Below are 23,701 nucleotides of genomic sequence, written 5' to 3' on the forward strand. Positions count from 1 at the left end.
CATTGCTCTATTTTGCTAGCAAACTCACTCTAGGGATTCTCCTTGCTGTTTTAATGAAGTCAGCAGACATGTTGGGAAAGTCTACACAGTGAGGGACTATCAGTGGCCTCTAGTAGCTGAGGGCAGCCTCCAGCCAATAGCCAGAAAGAAGTGGGGTTCTGAGTCATACAACTGCAAACAAATGAATTTTCTCAACAACCTGAGTGAGGTTGGAAGCAGATTCTTTCCCAGTCAAACCTCCAGATGAGAACACAGTCCTGTCGACACTTTATAGTCTTGTGAGACCCTAAGCAGAGGACCCAGCTAACCTGTGCCAGGCCTCTGACTGTGAAATGATAAATGTATGTGTTAAGACCCTAAAATTTGTGGTGATTTGTTGAACAACAAGAGAAAATTAATACAAATTTAACAATCCCCCACCCACTTCACCAAATCTACAGATATTTCATAGTCTGATCTCTGAGTTATAGAAGGTTTAGGGAAATCACTTTCTAAAGCTGCCAAAAGGATGGATTAAAGGAGTAGGAGACTATACACAGGACATAAGGGCAGTAGCCCAGGTGAGAAATGGTGAGAGCCAAAACCAAATTATGAAAAATATGAGTACATTTCAAAAGAAATGTAATGAGTCCATCTGGGACATGATAAATTCAAGGTATCTGTAGAACCTCCAAGTGATGATATCTAGTAGCTTTGGTACTAACTTTGAGAGATACTAGTTTTTATCTGGCAAAACTCACATTTTCCTGGACATGACCCTTCAAAACTTGATAATAACCTGCCTTTTCAGACTTTACCATGTATTCTACACTTCATGGAGCTACTGGATGCTCCCCAAACAGGACACACATATTCACATTTCCATATCTTTGTTCATGTTGTTCCTTTTGAATGAAATGCACTTCCCAATTATGTTCATTTATGAAAATCCAACTCACCTTTCAAAATCCAATTAAAATGTCAATATGCTTTGTTAGAATGTAGGCTTTCTCAAGGGCAGGTCTCTTTGTTTTGTTTGTAGATATATCTCTTAACTGTAGAATAGGGTCTGGCACACAGTAAGCACATAATAAATATTTCTTGAGTAAAGGGATGAATGTCTTCAATAAATGGATGAATGTCTTAGAATTCACCATTCCTAATTGTCTCCCCAAGTACTAATGTATTCCACATGTTTAACAAATGTTTGCTGATAAGTAGAACTAAAAACCTCTTCTAATGTCTCTGAACGAATGAGGAAAGGAAAATGTAAATTTAATAGGAAAAATAATAAAAAGGTAGGTGTGTACCTGAACTATAGCTCTGTTGAATACTGCGATCACTCGTTAATTCATTCAACAAATGGTTACTGCACACATAGTATAAGCAAGATGTCATCGGTTACCCTAAAGTCATTCTCAACCTCTTCTCCCTTGCCTCCCTCTAATTACAGAAGCAGAAGTAGACACTGGTTCTCCCAGCATCCTTTACAGCTAAGGATAGTCATGTGACACTGTTATGGTCATTAATATGCAAGGGGAAAATTATTGAATAGGTGATTTGAGAAAGATGCATCTTTCTTGGTGAAAAAGAATCAGATAGAAAGCTCTGTTCATGAGGCACCTGGATGGCTCAGTTGGTTAAGAGGCCAACTCTTGATTTCGGCTCAAGTCATGATCTCAGGGTCCTGGCATCCCCCCGCCCCCGCCACAAAATCAGGCTCCGTGCTCAGCAGGGACTCTGCTTGAGAATTCTCTCTCCCCCTCTGCTCCTCCCCCTGCTCACATGATCTCTCTCTGTACATAAAATAAATAAATAAATCTTTTTTTTTTTTTTTTTTTAAAGAAAACTCTGTTCAGTAGTGTCCCCTGCTTTCTGCCATTGAAAATGGTTATGATACTTGGAGCTGTTGCATCCAGCTTGTGACTATAAAAAAGAAGGCAAAGGGAATCACAGAGATACCAACCTAAGCCCTTATATTGAACAGCTAAACCAATGCCAGCAAGCACTAATTCTGGATTTCTTCTTAAGTTAGACAAACGAACCCCACTTGCTTAAGATCTATTAGTCTGTTATGCTGTTACTTACAACTGAAAATATTCCCGAACTAATAGAGCAGGTTAAAAAATCTGGATAATAATATTATCTGGCAAATAATGCTACACATGAAATAGGCTTAAAGTCCCGTTGATTTTGAAATTGTAGTGTTGAAAGTAGCACTTATGTATCTTTTAAAAATATGTAACATAAGTTACACTATCTAGCATTTGGCTGTGTTATAGTCTTCACTGTCTCTCAGGGTGTTAAACCTTATCCTTTGGATAATTGTGTCAAAAATGAAGAAATTACGATTTCAATAGAGTAGTTCATCAATTCCAGAGGTAGGCCTATTAAAATTAAAATTAAAGGGACAAGATACAGTAAAAAATGGAAAGTTAGTATTAGCGAAAATTTCAAATTCATCCACCCAAAAGTTTCCAAAAATTATATTCCAAAATAATGAGACTGTATCTGCACTTTTCAAAAAAGTTAAGACTTGATTTATAGACATTGCAAAACACATGTGGTAATAAAAGAGCACATTGATAATTGTATTCCTATTTTTAAAACTCCAAGCAATTTTATAGGGTCATTTTTAAGCTTTTTTAAAAGTATAATAAGAACTCTATGCTTTTCTCTGTTACACTTGCCAAGTGTCATCAGAGCCTGAGTAGTGTTTAAATTGCTTTTATAAATGAATAGTGTAGCCAATCACCAGTTTCTAGAATTGCTGAATAAATGAAGCAAATATTCAATAAAAAACTACGAGTGTAATGAATAATAATCCTAGAGACTTTCCAACAGATAAAAAATGAATCATTTATTAAAAATGAAATTAAAGAAATTTCATTAACAGGAACTGTTCTGCATTAGTGGAATTACTTTACTATGAAGAGTAGTTATCAGCATCTTCCTTCTTATTTTTTATTCACAGGCACTATTTACTCAGGAAACACTTACAGGGTTAAGAAAGCATGAGCTGGGCCTGGAGTTGGATGACACACAGATGAATGAGACAAAGTTCCTCTCCTCCAAGAAGCTTTTGCTGTAGAGTAGAAGCCAGCCACACAGGCATAAAGCCTCTCAATTGTGTCCCAGTAGTTCTGTTAAGGTTGGGCCTATTAGAATCTAAAGGTGGGAGCTCAGATCGATGGCTTTGTTTGTTTGTTTATTAAGGAGCTGCATTTAATCCCATACTAGTGGAGTGGTCCATGCTAACCATGCCCATAATGAGATAAATGTATCAAGGTTAGCCTGGGTGACAGCTGCAAGCACCTATGCAAACTATCATGACAAAACAAAAGAATTAACAGAATTGAGTCAAGCTGTCTTTGTTGGTGTCGTTGTTATTTTTTTCTCTAATCACATTTTGCTGCTATTTTAAGAGTCAAGTCAATGTTTCCTGATCTGAAACTTGTTTGTTTCTTGATGGTGTCTTGAGAAACAAAAATGAAGATACTTACTAGAATTCTACAGCTTATCTCTTGGCAGTATTATGTTTTTATTCATACAACATTTTAAAGTCAGGTGTATGCAAGTTGATCAACTCTTAGAGAAATTCCTGTCAGAATTAATGTCATTATGGGTGATTATCACTAAAAAGAAAATTAGTCACATCTTATAGTAAGATAATTAGAACGAGAATTCAAAAACTGTGAAGCTGAAAACACCCACAAAAAGCCTTATACGAGAATATTCATGGAAGCTATATTTGTAAAAGACAAAAAAAAAAAAAAAGAAAGAAAGAAAGAAAGAAAGAAAGAAAAGAGAAAAAGAATTCAAATGTGTATTATTAGCTCACTGGATAAATAAAACTGTGATACACTGTGATGGGTCGAATAGTGGCTCCCAAAAAGATATGTCTACTTGGAATCTGTGAATGTGAACTTATTTGGGAAAAAAGGATCTTTGAAGATACAATTAAGGATCTTAAGATGAGATCATGCTCCATTAAGGTGGCTACTAAATCCAATGACACTGTCCACATAAGAGACATAAACAAAGACATAAAACAAAGAGACACAGAGGAAAAGGCCATGTGAAGAGGCAGAGGTAAGGTGCAGCCACAAGACAAGGGCCACTAGGAGCCACCAGAGCTGGAAGAAGCCAGGAAGGGGTATCCCTTAGAGCCTTTAAAAGGAGGATGGCCCTACCAACACCTTGATTTCAGGCTTATGACCTCCAGAGCTGTGAGAGAATAAATTTTTGTGGTTCTAAGCTATGAAGTTTGTGGTAATTTCTTAAGACAGTTCCAGGAAACTAATAACAGGTATATTCATACAATGGAATACTGCATAGCAATAAAGAAGAATTAACTACAGATACCCTCAACAACATGGATGAATCTCACAAAGTAGTTGGATGAAAGAAGCCAGGTAGTTGGACATATAGACACTGTATAATTTTATTTACATGAAGTTCAACAACAGGCAAACTTAATCCATGGGAATGAAAATCAGAGGAATAGTTGACCTCTGGGAGTGAGGGTGGGGACTGACTGGAAAGAAGCACGAAGGCAGTTTCTGGGGAAATGGAAATGTTCTATGTCTTGATTGGGATGGTGATTACATAGGTGAATAAACTTGTCAAAAACTCATCAGAAAGTACACTTAGAGCTGCTACATTTTATTCAATGTAAATTGGATCTTAATTTTAAAAAATACTAAGAGAAAAAAAAACAAACAACAAATAGCAATGAGGACTGAAATTATACACCAAGTCAAGGGTTGGCAAACTACAGCCTATGGGCCAAATCTGACCTACTGCCAATAAAATTTTATTGGAGCACAGCCAGGCCCAATAATTTACATATTGTCTAGGGCTGCTTTCATCCTACAAAGTCAGAGTTGAGTAGTGGTGACAGAGACCGTATGGCCCGCAAAGCTGAACATATTTACTGTCTAGCCCTTTACAGCAAGTTTGCCAACCCCTGCACTAAAATTCTAGTCTATAACTATGCCTGTAGCTATGGAGGCCCTCTCTTGTCTAACATTCTGTAATTCTCATTATACTCAATGGTATAAATTAGCAGTGTTTATTAAGTAAGACGCTTGAAATGTCTTCACCCTAGGCACCTAGCTGAGACTGTGAGCTAAATCTTGGGATTCTTAGTTCATCAGTTCATTTTTCTTTCACTTGCCATTTTTTGGCACAATAGTTCAGTACCACACTCTCCAGAGTTGTGGCATATTATCCATATATGTGTTAACTTGTATGGCCTCACCTGGAGGCATGCTAGGAACTGAAGGAGTTCAGAAGTGTCACCCCAAAATATGCCACTCTGGCATATTAACATTTTGAATTAAAGGCACTTGAAAAACAGCAAATATAAGAAAAACACTCTGACTGTCCCTCTTTTACTTGAAAGCAGGAGATGAAATTCCTATATGAAAGATGCCCTCCCTACACCACAAGGAACAGAACACTATCATCAAGGACAAGAAGTTAAGACAAAGAGAATGCCGTATAAACCTTGTGAAAATAATTCTTCCCTTCCTTTAGCCTCCCCATACACTCATTTTTCCATAATTGCCTCTCCATTCAACCTAATATAAAAGTGAGTAGGTTTTGCCACTTGATTAGGTCTTCTTTCCTTATGAAGGCTCCTATGTCATATAAAACTTGTATCAAGCAAATTGGTATGCTTTTCTGCTGCTGATCTGTCTTATGTCATTTTAATTGTCAGGCCCAGTCAAAAAGAACCCTAAGAGGGTGAAGGTAAAATTTTGTCTCTCTTCCAGAGCTTGACAGTTGATTACAGAAAAATGAAAGACAAAATCGGCAATGGATGGGGCCAGGGCTGAGACAATTTAGCCAGCGGAGGAAGTGATCCCAAGTGGCTATGGCGCAGTGCTTTAGAAAGGCCTACCAAACTTGGTTGGATTCTTGCAGACATAGTTATCAAAAGGGTCTAATCCTAAGGTCTAGGGACTCCAGGGTAAAAGTCTCTGAGCTTAGAAAGTCAAAACCATCAGCCAGATAGGGCTTTTCGTTGCACTTAGAATAAAAACCAAAATCCTTAAAATGGTCTCCAAGCCTACCTCTCAGCCTTTCTTCTTCCTTCCTTCTACGACTTTTAACAGTAGGAACATGAGCAATGTTGACTTTCAGAAGTTTCCTCTGGCAGCAGTAGGGGAGAGCCTGAAATGAAGAGAACAGTTAGGGACCACAGGGATGGCTTAAGCAATAAAGAATCATTTAATGAGGGGCGCCTGGGTGGCACAGTCGTTAAGCATCTGCCTTCGGCTCAGGGCGTGATCCCAGCGTTCTGGGATCGAGCCCCACATCAGGCTCCTCTGCTGGGAGCCTGCTTCTTCCTCTCCCACTCCCCCTGCTTGTGTTCCCTCTCTGCTGGCTGTTCCTGTCAAATAAATAAATAAAATCTTAAAAAAAAAAAAAGAATCATTTAATGAATGTCTGAATTAGGAGAGTGACAGTGGGAATGAAGAAATGATGGATTCCAACATAAACAAAATACTTTATTACTCAATGACACACTATATAGCAATGAAAACAAACCTCCCTCAGATTACTGAGTTCATTAAATGCATCGTAACTTCCGGTGCCTAGTACTAATGGATAGGAGTTCCTCAGCACCTTCATAGGTCTGGTGGCTGGGGTTTCCAACAGGTGGAAGCTATTAAGCTATCTCCTAGCTCTATGGTTCTCGAACTGGAGCATGTATCATAATCTCCTGGAGGGCTTATTAAAACACATCTTCCTGGGCCCCACTCCCAGAGTTTCTGATTTATAGGCCTCTAGTGAGAATTTGCCTTTTTAACAAGTTCTAACAATTCCCTAGGTAATGCCATTGCTATGGGTCCAAGGACAACATTTTGAGAACCACATTCTAGACAAAAGCAGACAAGCTGGCAAATTGGGACTCCATTGAAAGGGGTAGGAGAGAGCTTCTTCAACTCTGGCTCACCAAGAACAGGGAGAAAAACATTTTTCTCCGGCACTTAGAAGAAGAGTGACTCCATCTACCCATGAAGCCTTCTTCTTCCTAAAGGGAGTTGGCTTTCCCAAGTTAACAGACCTCATAATATCTACCTTCTCCTAAAGGCAGTGCCAGAAACACAGATAATCAAGAAGGGCCTCTGATGGCTGCTTTTAATTACTGAGTTGTTTCAGTAAGGAATTAGGGGAAGAAAGGGGGAAAGGAGGAAAGGGGGAAAGGGGGAAAGGGGGAGGTCAGGAACATGTGTTAGAGCCATTTTCTTCCCAAAAACTCCTGTGAGAATTAAGAGATAAAAATGCCTGAGGCATTAAGAGCACTCAATAAATATTCACTGTTATTGTTATGACTTCAATTTTTTTGAGGTAGGTGTTTGCAAAGATGGCTGCGTCATAACAGAGTATGTGGGAAAAGCAAGTTTATCAGGAAGGTTACTAACTTAGGAAAATTTTAATATCTGCATTTTCATATTTATAAATTTTAATGTCATGGCTCTAAGGTTAAAATTGCAGAATTTTATAAAACAGAGCTAACAAGTTATATGAGAAACAATGAAGACAGCAGAAAGTTTCCGGAGCTTCCTTTGGGAAATGGAGATGTGACCAGTTTGAGGCCTCACCAGCTAGCGGGTATCCCTAATGCTAGCTAGCAGCTGGCTGGCTCATGGAGACTAGTTTCTGAGAGCAGGCAGTAAACACACGTTAAGCTTGTGATGTGTTTTGGCAGAAAGTCTTGACAAACCTCTTGTTCTTTAAACACATGGTTCCAAAGTTTCTAAACAGAGTGCAGTGTGAACTTTGACTTTGCCTCCCCTGGTGGGGGAAGGGAGGGGCAGATTTTGCAATGCCTTATTAAATATGTCAGGGTTTTGCTTGCTGCAAAAAAACATGTATTCTCTTCAGGCAAGAGTTTCTTTTTGGCACATTCCTATACTTTAATATTTGTATCTCAGCTATCCATTTTAATAATATTTCTACACTTTATATACTTTCAAATTACCCTGAGACATTTACATGAGTTCTATGAATTATATACACATTACTTAAAGTAAAAAACAACAAACCAGAAAACCTATATAAATTTAAATAACATTTATTAAAAATTATAAGAATATATTTATTTGTAAAGTTTCAGCAACTAGTTTGTGGTGTTTTTTATGGTCAAATTATGAACCTGTAATTTTAGCAAACCTACAAAGTTAATATTCTTAAAAGTGAAAACGCAATTATTAGACTCATTCCGTATGATTCAGTTAAATGCAATTCAACATTCATTTACTGTGTGACTGGTAGGTTTAGGAGACACATAGGTGAATAAATGATGAAGTCCTTGTCCTTAAGGAGTTTGTAGTCTTTTGACCTTTTGTTTTCTTGTCACTCTCCTGCACTAGATTATGATTGTCTAGTCCCTAGAGGGAGAAGTGACTGCCACAAAGTCTGAATGTGTTGTCACTGAGGAAGGGAACTTTGGCTGGCTTTTGAGAGATACTAAGAATTGGGGGTGGGGGGGGAGAGAACAGCAGAACATTCTAAACAGAAGAAACAAAACAAGTGCAAACACAGACATGAAAAATAATTTGTTGAGATTGACAAGAAGCTCTACCTGGCTATAGCTCCTGTGTTCATATTAAGAGGGGTGCAAATGTAAAATATTTAGGTGGGGCCAGATGATGAGAGGTTCTTTTTGTGTTCTAAGGGGTTTCAATTTTACCTATAGGTGGCTGGAAGCCATAGAAGCTTTGTAAGCAGCAAAGGTACAAGATTTGATTTGTGTTTTGGCAACAACTTTAGGGGCAACAGTATAGAGAGTGGACCATAGTGAAGTACCTCAACAAAAAGTCATGTTAGGATTTGGTTACAACAGCCCTCAGGAGGCAGAATTCTTGTTTATTGTGTTTCCAAATGTTCGATTTGACAGTAGCCTTAAATTGTTTTTATTTTTATTATTTTTTAAAGATTTATTTATTTTGGGGGGGAGCACACAAGCTGGGGATGGGGGCAGATGGAGAGAGAGAATCTCAAGCAGACTCCCCGCTGAGCCGGGAGCCCAATGCAGGGCTTGATCTCACCACCCTGAGATCATGACCTGAGCTGAAATTAAGAGTTGGACGCTCAACTGACTGAGACATTCAGGTGCCCCAGCCTTAAATTGTTTTTAAATTGTTATATTATACAAAATGCAACAATTGCCGAAAATGAGCTAAAACTAAGGCCCTATCCAAAGGCCTACAGTATGAAAAAAGAGTGCAAAATTGAAAATATAAGGATTTCAGGAAAAAACACACATAAACACATACTAGGTATGAAGTTAAGGAATAAAGGTAGGTGAATTTCCTTCGCCATTGGTAAAACCTTTTTCCAGCAGCTTAACTAATTAACGTAAGATAAAAATTTAAGACATCTTTGTGTGAGGGCAGAGGGAGAGTGATTCCTGGGATATACCGTGGAACAACTAAATATTTTATTAAAGGAAGAAGAAAAGAAAGTTTGGGTTTATGAATCAATCAATTTGATATTTAAAAGGAAAACTATGGGGAATAATATTAATAGTTATATATAAAAGATGTCCATCAACAGAGTACACAAGAGTGGTTAGGATAATAATTTTAGACTATAAACAGTCATAAAAATTGCTAACAAAGCACTGGGCTATATGCTATTTATGTATTATTACATAACACAAAGAAATTTGAGTTTGTAAAAGCTTCATAATAAAATTCAGCTTCAGAAATTTATTTTAAAACTTACAGTGTGCATACACTAAATTTGATTCCACTTTACTACTGAAAACATAAAACAGATTCAAAAAAATCAAATATTAATCTTTTTTTCTTTTTTCAAGTTTTTGTTTAAATTCAAGGTAGTAGGGGCACCTGGATGGCACAATTGGTTAACTGTTCAACTCTTGGTTTCAGTTCAGGTCATGATCTCAGGGTTGTGAGATCCAGCCTGCGCATGGCTCCATGCTTAGCATGGAGTCTGCTTTGGACTTCTCTCCCTCTCTCTCTGCTCCTCCCCACCTCTGTGCTCTCCCAGGCCCTCTCTCTTTCTCTCATAAATAAATAAATAAATAAATAAATAAATAAATAAATAAATAAATAAATCTTTAAATTACAGTTAATATACAGCAGGTGTAGAATTTAGTAATTCATCACATAATGTAACACTCAATGCTCATCACAAGTACCCTCCTTAAATACCCATCACCCATTTAACCCATTCCCCTGCCCACCTCCCCTCCAGCAACCCTCAGTTTGTTCTTTATAGTTAAGAGTCTGTTTTCTGGTTTGCATCTCTTTATCCCCCACTATGTTCACCTGCTTTGTTTCTTAAATTCCACATATGAGTGAAATCATACAGTATTTGTCTTTCTCTATTTCACTTGGCATAATACTCTCTAGCTCCACATCATTGCAAATGGCAAGACTTCATTCTTTTTTATGGCTGAGTAATATTCTATTGTATGATATACCATGACTTCTTTATCCATTCATAAGTCAATGGGCATTTGGGCTCTTTCCATAACTTGGCTATTGTTGATAATGCTGCTATAAACATCAGGGTGCATGTATACCTTCAAATCAGTATTTTTGTGTGCTTTAGGTAAATACTTAGCAGTGCAATTGCTGGGTAGTAGGATAGTTCTATTTTTAACTTTTTGAGGAACCTCCATACTGTTTTCCAGAGTGGCTGCACCAGTTTGCATTCCCACCAACAGCGCAAGAGCGCTCCCCTTTCTCTGCATCCTCACCAACATCTGTTTCCTGTGTTGTTAATTTTAGCCATTCTGACTGGTGTGAGGTGGTATCTCATTGTAGTTTTGATTTGTATTTCCCTGATGGTGAATGATGTTGACCATCTTTCCATGTATGTGTTAGCCATCTGTATGTCTCCTTTGGAAAAATGTCTATTCATATCTTCTGCCCATTTTTTAACTGGGTTATTTGGGTTTTTTGGGTGTTGAGTTTTATAAGTTCTTTATATATTTTGGATACTAACCCTTTATCAGATATGTCATTTGCAAATATCTTCTCCCATTCTGAAGGTTGCCTTTTAGTTTTGTTGATTGTTTCCTTTACTGTGCAGAAACTTTTTATCTTGATGAAGTTCCAACAGTTTATTTTTGCTTCTGTTTCTTCTTGCCTGAGCTAGAAGTTTCTAGGCTGATGTCAAAGAGGTTACTGCTTGTGTTCTCCTCTAAGATTTTGATGGTTTCCTGTCTCACATTTAGGTCTGTCATCCATTTTGAATGTGTGAGAAAGTAGTTCAGGGGTCCCTAGTGGGTCAGTTGGTTAAGTGTCCAACTCTGATTTCGGCTCAGGTCATGATCTCAGGGTCATGAGATCAAGCCCCACATCATACTCTGTGCTCAGCAAGGAGTCTTCTTGAGATCCTCTCCCTTTCCCTCTCCCTTTGCCCCTCCCCATGCTTGCACTCTCTCTGTGTATATAATAATAGAGATAAACAAATCTTAAAAAAAAAAAAAAGTAGTCCAATCTCATCCTTTTGCATGTTGTTGTCCAATCTTCCCCAACACCATTTGTTGAAGAGACTGTCTTTTTTCCATTGGATATTCTTTCCTGCTTTAAGATTAGTTGACCATATAGTTGTGGGTTTATTTCTGAGTTTTCTTTCTACCCGTTGATCTATGTGTCTGTTTTTGTGCCAATACCATACTGTCTTGATCACTAGAGTTTTGTAATATAATTTAAAGTCTGAAGCATGAGAGACTATGGACTCTGAGAAAAAAACTGAGGGCTTCAGAGGGGAGGGGGTGGGGGAATGTATTGCATTCCTTCAGGGGGGAGGGCATGTATTGCATGTTGCACTGGGTGTTATACGCAACTAATGAATCATCGAACTTTACATAAAAAAAAGCAACAACCCAAAAACTAGGGATGCACTGTATGGTGACAAACATAATATAACAAAAAAATATTATAAAAAAATGCAAAAAAAAACCCCCACAAAATCAGAAAATAAAGTAAAAACAAAACAGTTAAAAAAAAATAAAGTCTGGAATTGTGATGTCTCCAGCTTTGCTTTTCTTTTTCAAGTTTGCTTTGGCTATTTTGGGTCTTTTGTGGTTCCATACAAATTTTAGGATTGTTTGTTCTAGCTCTGTGAAAAATGCTGTTGGTATTTTGATAGGGATTGCATTAAATGTGTAGACTGCTTTGAGTAGTATGGACATTATAACAACATTTGTTCTTCCAACCCATGAGCATGGAATGTTTTTCAGTTTCTTTGTGACATATTTGATTTCTTCATCCGTGTTTTTTAGTTTTCAAAGTACTCGTCTTTTACCTCTTTGGTTAGGTTTATTCCTAGGTACATTATGGTTTTTCAATTGCACAATGGATCAATTCCTTGAAGAAATCAAATATTAATTTAAAATAGCTCTTATTTCACACAGGTTCTTAAAATGATTCCTAGAGGAAATTATTCAATCAGATCAGCTTTTTGTTATCATTAACTCACTTCATGGAGTATATTTAAAAAAAAAAAACCCTACTAAATCTAATTAAATCTTTTTAAAGATAGCATAACATCTATTCATTAGAAACTCTGATACTAATTCTTTTGTCTTAAACATGGAACCAAATTACAAACAAACCTCACTTAAAAGGTATTGATTTTATTTTCCCCTATTTTTTTGAGGTAAAATTGGTATTTGTTTCAGGTATACAACATAATAATTTGATATTTGTATACACTACAGAGTGATCACCACCATAACCAGGCATCACCATACAAAAGAGCTCTTTCACCCATTTCGTCTACCCCCCAAACCTCCTTCCCCTCTTATAACTACCAATCTGTATCCATGAATTTGTTCTTTTTTTTTAAGTAAACTCTATGCCCAAAGTGAGGCTTGAACTCATAACCTTGAGATCAAGAGTCCCATGCTCTACCAGCTGACCCAGCCAGGTACCTGTTTTGTTTTTCAGATGCTGTGTATAAGTAAAATGATACAGTATTTATCTTTCTCTGTCTGACTTATTTCACTTAGCATAATATCATCAAGGTCCATCCATTTGTTGCAAATGGCAAGCTTTCTTTCTTTTTTATGGATGAGTAGTATTCTGTTGTGTGTGTTTATGTATACATATACAGATAGGTAGATGTACACATTCACATGTATATATGTATATCTATCTATCTATTTATCTATCTTGCCATCTTCTTTATTCATTCATCTGTCAATAGACACTTGTTTCCATATCTTGGCTATTTTAATAATGTTGCAATGAACATGGGGTACATGTATCTTTTTGAATTAGTGTTTTTGTATTTTTTAGATAAATACCCAGAAATGGAATAGCTGAACTGTATGGTAGTTCTATTTTTAATTTTTGAGGAATCTCCATACTATTTTTCTGTAGTAGCTGCACCAGTTTACAATCCCACCAATAGTGTACAAAGGTTCTCTTTTCTTCACATCCTCTCCAACATTTACTTCTTGTCTTTTTGATAAGAGCCATTCTGACAGGTGTGAAGTTGATAACTCATTCTGGTTTTGAATTGCATTTCTCTGATGATTAGTAATGTTAAACATCTTTTCATGTACCTGTTGGCAATGTGTATGTTCTTTGGAAAAATGTCTATTCAGATCATCTGTCCGTTTTTTAGTCAGGTTGTGTGTTTTTGTTATTGTGTTATGAGTTCTTTATATATTTTGGATATTAATCCCTTATTGGATACATGATTTGTGAATATTTTCTCCCATTCAGTAGCTTGCCTTTTTGTTTTGTTGATGGTTTCCTTTGCTGTGCAGATACTTTTTAGTTTGATATAGTCCTGTTGTTTGTTTATTTTTGTTTGTTTCCCTTGCCTTTGGAGTCAGATAAGAAGAAAGAAAGAAAGAAAGAAAGAAAGAAAGAAAGAAAGAAAGAAAGAAAGAAAAGAAAAGAAAAGGAAAGGAAAGAAAAGAAAGAAAACCTTGCTAAGATCAATATCAAGGAGTTTACTGCCTATATTTTCTTCCAGGAATTATATGGTTTCAGGTTGTACATTCAAGTCTTTAATCTATTTTGAGTTAATTTTTGTGTATGGTGTAAGACAGTGATCTAGTTTCAGTCTTTTGCATGTGGTTATCCAATTTTCCCAAAACCACTTATTGAAGAGATTATCTTTTCCCCATTGTATATTCTTGGCTCCAATTTCTCCCTTTAGGTCGGTTAATATTTGCTTTATATTGTGCTCCTTTGTTGGGTGCCTATATATTTACAAATGTATATCCTCTAGTTAGACTGACCCCTTTATCACTATGTAATGCCCTTCTTTATCTTTTATAACAGTCTTTGTTTTAAAGTCTATTTTATATAAGTATCACTATAGCAGCTTTCTTTTTGCTTGCATTTGCATAGAATTTCTTTTTTCTATCCCTTCACTTTCAGTCTGGCATGTCCTTAGATTTGAAGTGAGTCTCTTGTAGATAACTTATAGATGGGTCTTTTTCTTTTTCTTTTTTTTTAATCCATTGAGGCACTCTATGTCTTTCAATTGGAGAAATTAGTCCATTTACATTTAAAATAATTATTGTCAGGTATGTAGAGGTTGACATTTTGTTGATTGTCTTCTGGGTGTTTTTGTAGTTCCTCTCTGTTCTTTTCTCTTCTTTGTTCTTGTCTCTTGGAGTTAACTGATTTTCTTTGGTGTTACATTTAGATACCTTTCTCATTGTCTTTTGTATGTGCACTATTGATTTTTGCTTTGTGGTTACCATGGGGGTCACATATAGCAGTCTCTCTATATAAGAGTCTATCTTAAGTTAATAGCATCTTAGGTTTGAGCATATTCTAAAAACTCTACATTTTTACTCCCCCACCAAATGTGTTTGTTTTGTTTTTGATGTCATATTTTACATCTTTTTATTTTTTTGTATCCCTTAACTAATTATTATAATTTTATTACTTCTGTCTTTTAACCTCCATATTAGCATTATTATTGGTTAATCCACTACCTTTACTATATATTTCCTTGTACCAGCAAGATTTGTACTTTTATATATTTTCTTGCTACGTGGTAGTGCCTCCCCCCCCCCCCATCTTAAAGAAGTCACTTTAGTATTTCCTGTAAGGCTGGTTTAGTGGTGATGAACAACTGTTTCTGTTTGCTTGAAAAACTCTTTATCTTTACTTCAATTCTGAATGATAACCTTGCCAGGAAAAGCATTCTTAGTTGGAAATTTTCTCCTTTCAACAATTTGAGTATATCATGCTACCCACTTCTGGCCTGCAAAGTTGCTGCTGAAAAATCAGCTTATAGTCTTATGGAGTTTCCCTTGTATATTACAAATTGTTTTTCCCTTGATACTTTCAATATTCTAATTTTTGGAATTTTAATTATAATGTGTCTGGTATAGATCTGTTTGGGTTCATCTTATTTGGAAACTCTGTTTCCTGGAGCTGGATGTCTGTTTTCTTCCCCAGGGAGGTTTTCAGCCATTATTTTTTTCAATTAAATTTTCTACTCCTTTCTCTCTCTTCTCCTGCTTAACCCCTGTAATGTTAATATTATTCTGCTTGATGTTGTCCCACAAGTCCCTTAAGCTATCTTCCCTTTAAAAAATTATTTTCTCTTCTGGCTGTTTTGGTTAGGAGATTTCCACTGCCCTATCTTCCAAGTCGCTGATCTGTTTTTCTACTTTGTCTAGTCTGCTTTGAACCTTTAGTGTATTTTTTTTAGTTTAGTTATTGTATTCTTCAATTCTGTGACTACTGTACTTTATTATGTTTTCTATCTCTTTGATGAAGTTCTCAATATGTTCATCCATTCTTCTCCCAAGTTCGTGGGCATCTTAATGCCATTACATTGAACCCTTTATGAGGTAGATTACTTATCTCTGTTTCATTAAGGTCTCTTGTCATATTCTCTTGTTTGGGACATATTCCTCTGTCTACTCATTTTGCTTGACTCTGTTTGTTTCTCTGTATTAGAAGAAACAGCTACTGTCTTAAAGGAGTGGCCTTACAAAGGAGGTGAACTTTATCACCCAACCTTGCCCTAGCTTTGTAATTGTCTAAATAGACTGATTTGTTCTTGATAGGTCCCAGTTGCTAAGGATGTGCCAAGACCCATCAGTGTTCCAAAGGGAGAGGTCTTAGAAAGTGCCTAATTTCAGGCTAACTGTAAGCCAGATCCTTAGGCAACAGTTTTCAAGGTATATAAGTATGCATAGTCTTGTGGTTCCACAACTGTAAACTTTGCTGACTTCCAGACCAGATCTAAAGGAGTCCCCTGGGTGATTGTTCCAAAAATCATGGCTTTCAATGTGTATATAAGATCCTTTATGGGAGGTATCAGCAAACTGTGGCAAAGCCAAAGGACGGCAATAATATGGTGTCTTCTTGCCCATGTTCCCAGGGTGAATTTCTGTGGCCTCTGGATGTGTGACAAACCTGAAGACTATCCTTCAGGCTGAAGCTCCTTGGAACAAAAAATGGGCCTTTTTCACATGAAGTCTGGAGGTGTATTTCAGTCTTTTTGTGCAGTGTCCTAGGAATTGTAGTCTGCCAAGGACCATCTCTAATTTTTCAGACCTATGGAGCCCAGAACTGTGATCACCTGGCCACTGGGGCCAGGCACTCAAGGGGCATCCCTTGATGTGTCTGCCCACTGTGGCAGGGCAGGCCATGGCTGTAGCACATGGGAGTGGGGTGCTTAAACCACCAGGCCAGGGTATGGCATGGTGGGCTATGGCTGTGGCCATGAGCGCAGAAGCTTCCATCAGAGTTAGCAAGCTAGAGAGGGGGTGTGAAAATTGTGCAACACTGGCATCAACAAAATAGAATGCAAAAATGGCACCCGCCAACACTTCAGTCTCTGGAGAAAGTCCCAACAGATTCCTGCCTCTTTGGCAAATGCTTTAAGATTAACAAATGAGTCTCTTTTGCATATAGTCTAGGTACCTTTCAAACTGTTGCTTTTGAGTGGGGCTGTGGACAAGCCCTTTAAGAGAAGATTTTCCATTTCCTATAGCCCTATGGCTCTCCTGGAAGTAAACCTTGTTGGTTTTCAAGGCCAGGTGCTTTGGGGACCGTCTTTCTGGTGCAATTCTAAGGGTTGGGAATGTTGGGCACAAACCCCTCACTCCTCAGGGACAAGCTCTGTATTAAGAGATCCTTCAGAACTATAGGTCACTGCTCCTAGGGTGGAGTTTCTTGCAAGACTACTTCTCTTCCTCTCCTACCAGTCTTCATATGGCCCTTTTATCCTTTGTTGTGAGGGTGCTTTTCAGCTAGCTTCCAGGTCCTTATCATAGGGAATTGTTTCACATGGAGCTGTAAATTTATTTATTGTCTTTATGGGAGTTCAGGATCTGTTAATGCTGCCATCTTGAATCTCCCCTATTTCCCCCACACACTTATTTTGTAAAGTTTCAAATCTATTTTACTGTATGTAAATTACAGCTAATTTTTAAAATTTCATTAAAGAAAAGTATAAAAAAAAGTCTCACCCTAAGAAAAACTTTTCAAACCTATATAAAAGTTAAGATTGGTATAATGAAACTAGATTCACCAGATTAACATTTTGCTATGTTTACTTTCTCTCTCTCTCTTTCCAGAACCAATTAAAAGTAACTTGTGGACTCTACAGACATCATGACACTTTTCTCCCTAAACACATCAGCAAAACTTAAGAGGTATTTTGATAACCAAATTTTGTTATACTCAATTGACTCTTTCAAAAACCACACTGGAACAAAGAAACAGATAAATGTGAAATGTAGAATGGATAAGTTGAAATTAAAACTGCATTATATTTGATCAAAAATGAAGGTGAAGGAGCATGGCAAATTAGTGGGGGAGAAAAAAGAATTATTCAATAAAATGCCAGGGTAATTGGTTAGCCATTTTGGAAAATAAATCAATTAAATCTTAATTTTATGCAATACACCAAAATAAAATCTAAACAGATTAAGAATTATAGGATTAAAAAATCTTATTATTAAAAGAGAAAATAGTGGCACCTAAGTGGTTCAGTTAAGTGTCTGACTCTTGATTTCAGCTCAGGTCATGATGTCAGGGTCATGAGATCAAGCCCCACATCAGACTCTGCGGTCAGCAGGAAGTCTGACTGAGTTTCCCCTCTCCCTCTTCCTCTGGCCCTCCCCTTCTCTCTCTCTCTGTAAAATGAATAAATCTAAAAAAACAGAAGATAGAGAGAAAACAATTATTTGTTTATATAATTATTTGTTTTTGTATTTACAGTTTGCTTCAAATGACAAATTTTGAAGATTTCATTTATTTATTTATTTATTTATTTATTTATTTGAGAGAGAGAGTGCGAACAAGAGACCATAAGCAGAGGGAGCAGGAGAGGGAGAGGGAGAAGCAGACCCCCCGCCGGGAAGGGAGCCCTATGCAGGGCTCGATCCCAGGACTCTGGGATCATGACCTGAGAGGAAGGCAGATGCTTAACCAACTGAGCCACCCAGGTGCCCCTCAAATGATAAATTTTGTACAATATGAATGAGAATCCTATAGGTGAGAAAAAGAGAGTAAAGGGAAAAAATAAAGAGTGAATATTTAACAATCTAACTTATATACACCCATAAAAAACCTTCAAGGTCCTACCTAATCCATGAATTGGCTAGAGAAATACATTTTTTTAAATTACAAAAGAAGGAGTAAATGATTTAGAAAAATTTGGTAAAAAGTCAGCCTTACTAATAAATTCTGATTAATACATTTAACTTTTTTTCCCATCAGCAAAGTTTTTATCCCTACTTTGTTTTGTTTTTTAATGTGCATAACCAGTGTTGCCAAAAGCACTGTACTCTGAAAGGAGCACTCTCTACCTTGCTAGTGGGTGACATTTGGCAATTTATATAAAAATGCACATACCTCTTGATTCAGCATATGCATTTGGGGAACACCTTACTAAGTTGAAATACACTTTTTATTTAGGCTTTTTGTTATTGTTTTTTAAGTATCAGGAGTCCTATCAAGCTCCAGAGGATAATGTGGAGTTTAGTATTAGAGCCCACAGGATCTGGAAATCACCTGGAACAAAAGAAATTCTAGGGATCAGCTACTCCCTCTTATTTTTCTCTCATGACAACTTACATTCTCTCTGCAGCTCTGTCCCACTCTCCTCTTTCTGCTAACTGGTTTCTTTGGCTTATCCATAGTGTTTGATTTTGCACATGTCTACTGCAGGTTAGCAAGGGATTCTATTCATCATCACTCAGGAATCCAGATTGCTGGAGACTCCCTCTCGGTAGTGTGCTTCTTTGATCACTGTGGCAGGGAGAAGAAACATGAAGAATTGTGCAATGGCACTTGTTCTTAATACATCTGCCCAGAATTGATACATGCTAAGTCTGCTCATATTTCACTGGCCAAAGCAAGGCACCAGGCCACAACTAACTCTAAGGTCATCAGGGAAGAGCAATCTTATCAATATCCAGGAAGCGAACTAGAATTTTTGTGAACAGTCTTTGTGATTTCCTCATCAATATTTTTGTGGGCTCACTTAAGCTTCTTATAAATGTGGATTAAATTTAAAGTTATGATCCCTCATTCTTTTTTCTTTTAAAAATTTATTTTTATATTTTGTCATATTTACTGACATAAAATTATACAAATGAACAGAAATCCAGAACACACATTCATCGTGCTTAACTAAAAACCAGTTAAAAGTTCAATGCATGAGTTTGGCAAATTCTCTGTTGAGGCAAAATAGCCAATTATGCAACAAAAACACCACACTAACAAGTAAACATGATGTCATAATACTGTATCCTATTATAAGTATTTTAAGCAATACTTGTAACTTTTAGTTCCTTCTCTAAACCTTCATACTTATGAAAAATAATTCTACTAATAGACATGCTTAGTGGCTTAACCTTGAAACAAAAAAATTTTTAATCTATTTCTTTCTCAGCCTTCTGAGTTTAATTGAAAAATATCCTGAAAAAAAGTATCCTGAAATTACCATTTGCAAATATTTTATATTACTTCTGCATAACTAAAAACAATAGATAAAACAAATGCTAATGATGATAAGAGTGGAACTGTTATCCATCACTCTTGATTTTAAAATTTTAGTGTATTCTTCAGACTAGCATCCTTCCTCTCCTCTTTAATTAGTAAATGCTATACAGTTCAACTAAAAAAAAAAATCTATACTAACAAATACATTTGTCTAATTTACATATTGAAATTTTCTGTAAGATTTCATGTAGAATAAGGTTTCAATGCTAAAATTAATTTTGATAACTACTTCTGTAGACCATTTTCTTTGTCACAAATCCATTTGATATTTGAGTTTTAGATCTCTCATTTTGAAAGATGTTCTAAAACACAAATTTAATCTCATAACTTTTCAGACTTTCTTAAATCTCTCTTCTTTGTAAGCCATCCTCGCAAGACTCCCTAGTGAACAAAATATCAGAATTTTAGAAGCAATTTATACTGCATATTTGTAAAAACTGCTTCCCCAACCCCAGAGGATGAGGCAAGAGTCTATTTTCTACAACTTCTTGCATTTTTATTACTTGGCTAACAAAATAAGTCCTCCTTCTGACTTTATATCATGGTCTCCTTCTCAACCCCTCAGCTTTGGTTTTATTGAACAAAACATGGTGACTCTGTTTTTCATAGGATTTTCAAAAGATGTAATTACTGTGACCCAAATGTTTCAATCAAACCAGTGTACTGCTTTTGTTGTCTCATCTCTATGTTGGGAGCACATTGGCTTTATTAGTTATGTCCATCTTTATAGCCAGCAACATTTAAAAAAATTCGATGTCTGATCATGGTTTCTATCATAAACTCTTGGAGAAAGTGAGTTGAGTTTACCATTTTTAGTGAGTGCATTTTAGTTCCATAAAACAGAAAATTCTACTTTAAATAGCTAAAACAAATACAAAAGGGATTTATTGGCTTATATAATTGAAAAGTCCATGGGTGGATAGAAGAAGGTGGATCTCAGTTAAAGGGTTCAAACTATCATCCTGATTCAGTTTCTCTTCATCCTCTACTCTGCCTTTGACTGCGTTGGCTTCACTCTCAAGTGCCATGTGGTACTCCCCAGAAACTGCAGGCACACATTCATTCAGATTCAAGTTTAGTAGAAGAGGCATAGTTTCTCCCCTGTTGTTCCTCCACAAGTTGTAGGATCCACTCTGATTGGACCATTTTAATCACATGTCTTTGGCAAAGTGATCCTAGGACTTATATCAGTATGAATTCTTTGAGCTGCAACTAACAGAAAAATCTAACAGTAAACAATGTAGACATTTATGATCTCATTTAACAAGAAAATTGAAGATAGGCAGTTCAAAGGTAGTGTCATTTATTGAAGTTCATCCTTTTCCAGTAATCTATAATACTCATCCAGCATAAATCAAGTTACCATGTATATATGGATCAGTTTCTTTACTCTAGTTTCATTAGTCATATTTTTGTTGCTGGGCCTCTGTCAATATGCTTTACTTAATATAAATTTATAAGAAGTCTTACACGTAATAGAGCAAATCTTCCCCCCTTCTTCTTGAGGAATATCTCATCTATTCTTGAGGCTTTGATTTCTACATAAAATTCTACCAAACTTGTCAAGGTGGGCATCTGGGTGCCTCAGTCGGTTAAGTGTCCAACTCTTGGTTTTGGCCCAGATCATGATCTCAGGGTCCTGTGATCGAGCCATGCATGGCGCTCCCCACTCAGCAGACAGTCTGCTTGAGATTCTCTCCCTCCCCTTCTCTCTTTGCCCCTCCCCCCACTTGTGCGCTCTCTCTCTCTCTAAAATAAAAAATAAATCCACGTAAGATTTCAATTGAAATTAATTTGAATAGATGGATCAATTTTGAGAGACTTGTCTTCTTTATAATATTGAGTCTTTCTATCCAACAATGTGTTTATATTTCTCAATAAATTTTTCATTAAAGTTTTACAATTTTCTTTATAAGGTCTTGCCTAATAGCCAAAGGATGTTCTAATTTTCTCACTATCACAAAAAAAATATCTCTTAAAATGTTATTTCCCTAGCTGTATAGGGAAATTCTATTGAATTTTATATGTTTTTCTTAATCTAATAATCTAAACTAATAATCTCTATTTTTAAATTTGTGTTAGTCCAAGTAGTATTTATTAAATGTTTACCAACACATTTGGATTTATTTCTACCATCTTTTTCATGCTTATTTTCTCTTTTAAATTAAAAAATTGTCTTTAGGTTTTACTTTTTAGAATTTTTTTTTTTTTTTTTTGCTTATGTCTATTGTATTAAATATATTTTGTCTTTCCCTCTCTCAACTGCATTTTGGAGTAATACGCCCTACATATATTCTTTTTTTCTTAAGATTTTATTTTTAAGTAATCTCTATACCCACAACCTCAAGATCAGGAGTTGCATGCTCTACCAACTGAGCCAGCCAGGTGCTCCAATCCTATATATATTCTTAGTGATATCTTTAATATGAAAACCAAAGTCTAAAGTTGATAAATATACCTACGTTGATCTTGAATAAAACAAAGACCTAGCATAGTTTTTCTATGATGACCTTATTCCAGTGTACATGTTATTATCACTAGTATTTTAGCTGCATCTTGTTTTTGTTCTCCCTCATGAGTCATCATTATCATTTTTTATACAATTAATACTTGTTCAGTTTTTCCCAGGTATTTACCTCCCCCCTATCGCTATTCTCTCTCTCTTTTTTTTTTTTTTTTTGGTATCTCATTTCTTCCTTGTGGCATAATTTATTTAATTATGAAGTATATCTTTTAGTAGGGATTCTCAACTTTTGTCTCCCAAGTTATAGTTAAGCTAGGTATAAAATTTTAGGCTGCCAATAATTTGCTCTTACTGCTTGGAATATATTATTTCATTGTCTTTTGATTTATATTGTTGCAATTGAGAAGTCAGTTTCAATCTAATTTTGTTCTATTGGTGTGGTAAGTTCAAAAGTTTCAGGATAGATCAAGGAAGAGACAAGACCATGAGATGACAATATTGCAAATAAGGTTTACTAGGTGACATTTGGATAGGACCATAGGAAAGGGGAAGTCCTCACAGCAAGGGACTATCCAGACATAGCTGCATGGGGCTACCACTCAGAAGGGTAAAAGGACAATGGAACTTCCAAGGAGAGAATAGGTGAGGTGGCTCATGTGTCTAGGATATGTCACTCAGTAGCATGGTGGGAATCTCAGGGTCAGACAGCTCTGAAGGGCAACAGCAGTTTGGGTTATTTTATAGCTACAGAGTTTGCCTTATCTATGGTTAGAAGATGTCAGGTGCAGGTTTCATGGGGTACACCTAGCAGGCAGGATCTAAATATTAGAAATCTGCTTATTTAGGCTACACTTAAAGCAACTGGATGTGTAAGAATTTGGGTTGGCGCTAGCAAGCCTTGATCTGGGAATAAGTAAACAATATATAGGGGCCAATATAGAGATGCCATTTTGAACTGATTTAAAAACAATTGGGTTATCTATCTTTTCTCTCTGAATGTTTTTAAGATCTCCTCCTTATCTTTATCAAGGTGTAGATTTATTTTTTCTTTCTTCTTACCACTGTGTCTCCTGAACTTCCCAAGAATGTTCCCAACTCAAAGTTTTTGCATGTTGTAGAACTGCAGCTTGGAAAGTAATTCCTTCAGATATATTTTTGGCTACCTTCCCCAACTGGTCCAAGTCTTTGCTCAAATTATTTCCCCATCCCAGCTTCAAACTTTCTATCTCCTGCCCTCCTTTATTTTTCTTCACAGAAT

General features: G+C 36.4%; 1 long non-coding RNA gene across 6 annotated transcripts in view; it reads right to left on the minus strand.

Moving 5' to 3' along the window:
• LOC130543190 (uncharacterized) overlaps positions 1-23,701 on the minus strand; it is a 153,394-nt gene that overhangs the window by 114,319 nt on the left and 15,374 nt on the right. For 5 of the 6 annotated variants that reach the window (XR_008958343.1, XR_008958342.1, XR_008958340.1 and 2 more), the window contains exon 2: positions 6,060-6,159. This is a non-coding gene — a long non-coding RNA (uncharacterized LOC130543190). Of the gene's footprint in view, positions 1-6,059; positions 6,160-19,049; positions 19,224-23,701 lie in introns of all 6 variants that reach the window. The other variant, XR_008958339.1, reaches the window with a different exon arrangement.

The sequence above is a fragment of the Ursus arctos genome, unplaced genomic scaffold (genome assembly GCF_023065955.2).
Source record: "Ursus arctos isolate Adak ecotype North America unplaced genomic scaffold, UrsArc2.0 scaffold_8, whole genome shotgun sequence".
Taxonomy (NCBI): Eukaryota; Metazoa; Chordata; class Mammalia; order Carnivora; family Ursidae; genus Ursus; species Ursus arctos.